The sequence below is a fragment of the Rhagoletis zephyria genome, unplaced genomic scaffold, assembly GCF_001687245.7.
Source record: "Rhagoletis zephyria isolate East Lansing unplaced genomic scaffold, Rhagoletis_zephyria_1.1 Rzeph_scaffold_03340, whole genome shotgun sequence".
In the NCBI taxonomy this organism is placed as follows: domain Eukaryota; kingdom Metazoa; phylum Arthropoda; class Insecta; order Diptera; family Tephritidae; genus Rhagoletis; species Rhagoletis zephyria.
Window position 1 is genome coordinate 16,400 of NW_016160423.1, and position 6,836 is coordinate 23,235.

Here is a 6,836-nt window from a genome sequence, read left to right on the forward strand (position 1 = left end):
TTTTAAAAAATATCCATACGTGGTCCAAAGGGTCTGGCGCTAAACTTTCCTTACAAAAATGTAAACATTTCCATGCCTGCAGAAAGTTAAATTGTAGCAGAGCAATAATTAAAGTTAACAATACAGCAATTGAAAATACAGACAGCCTAAAGATACTAGGGTTGTACTTTGATAAAAGAAATACATTTAATCAGCATTGTATTTACATTAAGCAAGATCTCGCCTCCAGACTCAATGTATTAAAATATCTTTCTTCCAATAAATCTCATATCCACACTAACACACTCCTAAATTTTACAAAGTTTACCATCCTCTCAAAAATTGACTACTATGGATTGCAAATTTATGGCAAGGCATCCAAATCATCACTTACCAAAATCATGGGCGTATATCATGCTGCGATTCGTATAAGCCTGAGAGCTTTTCGATCAACCCCTATCAAAAATCTTCTAGCCGAAGGTGGTTTTTTTTTTCATTAGAAGAACTTGTTTTCTACGTTAGGACTCGTTCTGTTAACATGCTATGTTGCAAACGAAACTCAATTCTGAATAAAGAAATAAAGCTTTTGAAAACCAGGAAAGGTACTCTAACCATAAAATCTGGCCTTGCGGAGATGATCGACATTCTGACAAAAACCCAAAAATGGGCATTCCAAAATAACAATAGACATTTCGCTCCGCCTTGGATGCTTTCTCCTGAATCATTTCTAAACACACTTGAAGCATATCCCAAAGACTCAACCAGCCCACATATCTACAAAAAAGTTTTTCAAGAATCAGCTGCCCCACTAAAAGCTAATAATTGGAAATTTTTGTATGCGGATGGCTCTAAAAACAGTAATAGTACGTCTTTTGCAGTGGTGTTTGAAAATTGTGAGGTAATATCAAATGGTATTTTACTAGAGCAAGCAACATCTTTCGAGGCTGAAGTTCAAGCTGTCCTAAATGCACTACAATATGCCACCAAAAAAAGTTGTAAATTTGTCATTTGTACAGACTGCAAAGCTATAGTCCATGGAGTTCAAAACCTTAATAATGACACAGAAGAAATCACAACCATTAGGACCTACCTAATTAATTTCCAAAAAAAAGTCAAACTCATGTGGATCCCAGGACATGTCGACATAATAGGAAACGAGTTAGCAGATACAGCAGCCAAAACTGCTTCTACATCTCCTCTTCAGCTATTTATACCATTCGTGAAAAAACAAATAAGAAATATGGCATTGCAAGACTTCCTCAAAAGAATCCGAGACAAATGGAGCAATGAAACTCATTTATATAAAACCATAAACCCAAACAAACACTCAATAGTACTACCAACTAATACCACCACAGCAATGAATAAATGTTTCGTTAGGCTACGCCTGGGGCACACTTGTCTTACACACCTTCACTTGATGAAGAAGGAGTCACAGCCAACCTGCCTTTTTTGCAATTCATCTTTACTAACAATTTCTCATATCCTTACAGAATGTTCGCCCTTAAACCCCTACCGAGCAACCTTTTTTCCACAAGATCCCTACTCTAAGTTATCTGTCCCAAATGAAAATAATATCAACAATATATTCAACTTCTTAAAATATTTAAATATTCATAAATTAATTTAATATTTTTGTTCTAAATACCAAATGTAACCGATAGCCCTAGTAGCTAGTGTTCACATTTATTGGACGGCGCCATGGGGCAATGTTTTGTTTGTTAATACGCAATATCCGTGATTCCAAAATCACGTCGGGGTCACCAAATGGTTTCGTGGACGGTAAGCTTTTTTACCGACCAGTGGCAATTACAATAAAAACACAACGAACTGATAGAAAGCTAGTACAAAATAAGCCAGTTTCATTATATTGCTTCACCTTAAAACTAGTTTTCAACTTATTGCAATCATTATACATACATATTTACGCATGTGTGTACATCATAAAATAACACTTGGGCCTGTGCAGTAAAATCACCCGATTTAACGGTAGCGTAAACAATAGATGTAGATATGTATACACATATGTACATGTGCAGTGTATCCACGGTGGAGAGAATACAGAGGTGGCGCCGATGACGATACCGCTACTCGGCTCTCAGTGATTTTGACAGAATCAGCTGTTTTGGTGACGTCATAGTAGAGAAGACAGCAGTAGTGATGTGCTCAGTCAATACTTTCAAGTATTGATCGATATTCGGTAACGATTTAAAATGTATCCAATACTCTCGATACTCGGTACCAAAACATCTAGATTTCAAATAAAAGCGCACACAGGCCAAAGATATGGAAAAAAACGGCTCAGGGGAGACTCGCCAATAGAGCTTTTAATACTGATTCAAATGAAAGATGTATATATGTCGGTTCCAGGCCATAACGCAGAGAAACTCTCACTTGTTTGAAGCATTTTTGTTCCAGCTGAATCGGACGATATCATTTTTGGAGGCCTAGGGGCAGATTCTATAACCAGTTAGCGACAATTTTCGAATCGGTATCGGGTTTGTTGACGTACGATATGAAATATTGTTACACCAACAAGTACGATATCGATCCGAAACTTGTCGCTAACTGGCGAGGGTTTAATGTAAATAATCGGTATCGGATACCGAAAAGGAAGTATAGGGTACCGAAATCTTTTTTAAGTATTTGGTATTACCGAGTATTGGGGACAATTCAGCACATCACTAGTCGCCCTCATTCTCGCCGCTCTCAGTTGTCAACTCTACGATGACGTCAAGCTAAAATTACTCTCACGAATTCTGCTGCAATCGGCGCAATCTTGTATTCTATCATTCTTGCAGTGTATCAACGTATGAAATGAGCACAAAAAGGGAGCAAATCTATATTGAGTGTTATTAGACAACGTATGAAATGAGCACAATAGAGAGTAAATAAATATTGAGTGTTATTAGTGATGTTACTTGTTGATCGACTCGTACCAATAATATTGAAGGTAGATCTTACAATTAAACATGTGATATTATTTGTTTTGACAGTATTTAAATTCTTGATGCTTGTGGAAATTGGTTCTGCTTGGTGATTACTTACATTTGATGTGTTAATGTTGTTTTGTTGATTACTAGTAGTATTTTTTGTTACATTAGCGAAAGAGCAGGAAGATTCGTTGAGAGTGGGGGGTATTTGCATTCTATTTATTCTCATGGCTTTGCGCATGCTGCATTTTTTGTCAGTTTTTATTGTAATAATTTGCTTCATTTGGGTGAATTTTGGGCAAAATTTACTGGAGGTAGCATGATTGCCTGAGCAATTTGCGCAAAACGTACGAGAGCATGGTGTTGGCGTGTGAGGTGGCAGTGCACATGAATCGCATACTGGGGTTTTGCTACATCTCTTATAGCGTTTTCTTTTCTCGAAACAAGGCTGCACTTATTCTGCCTTGTGTTAGCGCTGTCACATTTTAATGTTCTTTTCTCAGCCCTTTCACAAGGCGTCGTAATCTTTTCTCAGCAGGGGCGCTCTGATCCGGCGAAAGTGCTGCCTTTTCTGCCTTCAAATAAAAGTGAGGGTGAGAGTTGCATGGTTGATTTTCAATTTAATCTTGTAAAAATGCAATTATTTGCCGTATCAGAAATAAGTATTTTGCTTTAAAATGGTTAAAGACTTACAGGCCAGGGATGTCTTTTAGCTAACATCCGCAGATGCGAATGCGAATGCGGATGTCAAGTTTTTTTATGAAATAATTAAATTAAGTAAGTAAATTAAAGTATTTAGGTAAATAAAAAAATGAAGAGTTAGTAAATTTTAATAATGCTTGTTTTATTTAGTACTTGAATTGGAACATTATATTTAATAAAAAGTAATGAGAATTGCATCGGGGCTGAAAATGTCGGATATATCCTCCTAATTTTAATCTTCACTTGAAGAATCTAGCATAATGGCGAGATCGTTGTTTGAACACCGCTTACAAGCCAAACCAGATGTGTCAGGTTTTTCTAAAGCTTTTTAAAAAAAATTCTTCATTATCATTCCTTTGGCTGTTTCAGAATTTGGGGAACCTGTAACTTCATTTTAGTGTTTGTAATTATTCTGCGACTGGTTTGAAAAATTTTTGCTTATAGCGAGCTAAATATGTAGGTGGATATGGAAAATAAATTATTATTTTACAGGAATGAAAAATTTGAACAAAATTCTGTTTTCAAAGTCGTGGCTCCCAGCCGAATCGGATCAGAATATTGTTATATTTTATAAGCATTTTAATTATTGGAATCAAGGATGATGAGGGTCTCAGATAGTTACGTAATTCAGACCTATAGCTTTTTAAATATTTGGGCATCGATTCTCTTTAAAGCCAAACATTGACCATTTCTGCTGGAAATCCCTATTGAAGCAGCTTACTCTTTGACTATAAATATCAGAAGGAAGACGTAGGGGGAGAGTTTTACCGCAGAAGTTTTTAGCCAATGATCCAATATGTATCCCTATAAAAAAATATTGCCCGACAAGTAAACAAAATTACTGTTTTTGAAATTTTTGCTAAAAATAAATTCCCCAAAGAGCCCCATTTGAAATTGTTGAAAAGAATATATCGCAAACCTAGATCTAAAGAGAGCTAACTCAAAATTCAGAGGGAAATTTAACTGCCTGTGGATCGTACACATTCAACGCAATTAATACAAAACAGATATAACAGTAGTTTTTTTAGTTAATGTGTATAATCATGAAGAAAAAAGTATTTTCATTAATTGGATGTAAGCCCTGTAACTGGATTAATGCAAACAAATTGCCAAAAATTTTGTTTGAGTTGATCATACTTTAGATCTAGGTGTGCGATATGTAACATCAAAAGCAAATCACGAAAGTTTGGTTTAAAATTACGGTGCACACTTTTTTCTTTTATGTCTAGTAGCTTTTTAAAGATTGATCCAAAAAAAAATCATAATAAAGAAAGAAACCAATGCAGGTATTTAAAGCACAGAAAAAAATGCTATTAAAAGGACAATGTTCTTTTTGACGTCCGTCAAAGGTCAAGTAGGAGTGGGAACTTGTATGACTGCCCATTGATAGCTCGGTTATATAGCTTAAGAAATAAAATGTTTAGAGACACTTTTATCAAAGTTGATAAATATGACATTAGACGAGTTTTGTTACACAAATACTCCCATGTGCGGCGCCCGGGTAACACGACCACAGGCAAAAAATATTGGCTCCAATTTGTCATTTTGTTTGCCAGATATACGTTTTATCGGTACACTTTCACAACATTCGCATTCGCAAAAGCTCCGCATTGATTATTGCGAATGCGAAAGCGAATGCGAATGTTAAAATTAATGCGGAAGCTCCGGCCACGTGAATAATTCATCTTTATTAAGTTCTATAAATAAATTGTGATGGAATAGTATATTTTCTGTTTCATTCTCATATAAAGAACGCAACATTTTCTCAGGTTTCAGGGCAACGCAAAGCAAGAGTTCCCATATAAAAGGGCATGAGATTTCAAACTTTTCTGGCAACTGACACAAGTCGAATGTGAGCAACACGACTCCACTAGCAACAGTTTGACCATCATTACGTTTAAAAAATTTATATACTGACACAACACCTTGATCTCTTAAATTCTCAACTATCTCTGTTTCTGGTATTTCGTTTAGGCAAGGTACGTAAATGATGCCCTTAGAATGGTTAAGTTTATGGTGCATTTCTATTTTCACATCGCAAACTCCGATTAATTTAGTTGTACCGAGAAATTTTCTTGCTACTGCATCGTTTTTAACGAAGAACAGGAGGCTGCCGTCTCTGAGACTTGAGATTTCTATTTTTTCCGTGGAAATGTTCTTTAAAGCCTTGTGTACGGCAAAGCAAGAGTATTTATTGAAGTGAAACTTCTTAAGCGGCGGTTGGTTGGGTGGGAGTAAATTGGAAAATTCAGCGGAAATTGCACACGGAAATGGTGCAACGGAAATGGTGTAACGGAAATGGTTGGGGCTGAAACAAGTAGTTCATGTGTGTATGCAACGGAAATGATGCAACGGAAATGGTGCAACGGAAATGGTTGGGGCTGAAACAAGTACTTCTTGTGTGTATGCATATGGTATGAATTTAACAAAAACTTGCTAATAAAAGGTCAGAGGATAACACTTAGAAATAACAATACAATAATGAAGGTAAAGGTGAATTGGTACATATATAATGAAAACTATAAAGGCAAAGGTAAAAATAAAAACAAAAACAAAGATGTGTAAAGATATAGGCAAAAATGAAGACCAAGGTAAATTTAAACACTTCACTTATATATACATATATAAGGGCAAAGGTGAAGGGGAATATGTTGATGAAGAAAATGATAAAAATAAAAGTAAAAACAAAGATGAGGATGAGGATATCGATAAAAGTAAAGATGAAGATAGGGGAAGAAAAAATAAAATAAAGGTAATTAAATAGGAAAGGATATAGAGAGAGACACAGAGACTCAATCTGGGAACTATTTTGGGATTTTAGAGATTTTCTAGATTCTCGAGACTTATTGATTAAATAATCGATATTTTTATTGGTTTTGTTATCGATATTTATCGATTTTGTTATCGATATTTATCGATTTTGTTATCGACATTCATCGATATTGTTACCGATATTTACCGATTTTGTTATCGATATTCATCGATTTTGTTATCGACAATTATCGATTTTGTTATCGATTCTTATCGATTTTGTTCTCGATATTTATCAACTTTGTTAGCGATGTTTATCGATTTTGTTATTGATTTTGTTATCGATTTTGGAATCGATATAAATCGATTTTGTTATCGATATTTACCGATTTTGTTATCGATATTTATCGGTTTTGTTATCGATGTTTATCGATTTTGTTATCGATATTTATCGATTTTGTTATCGATATT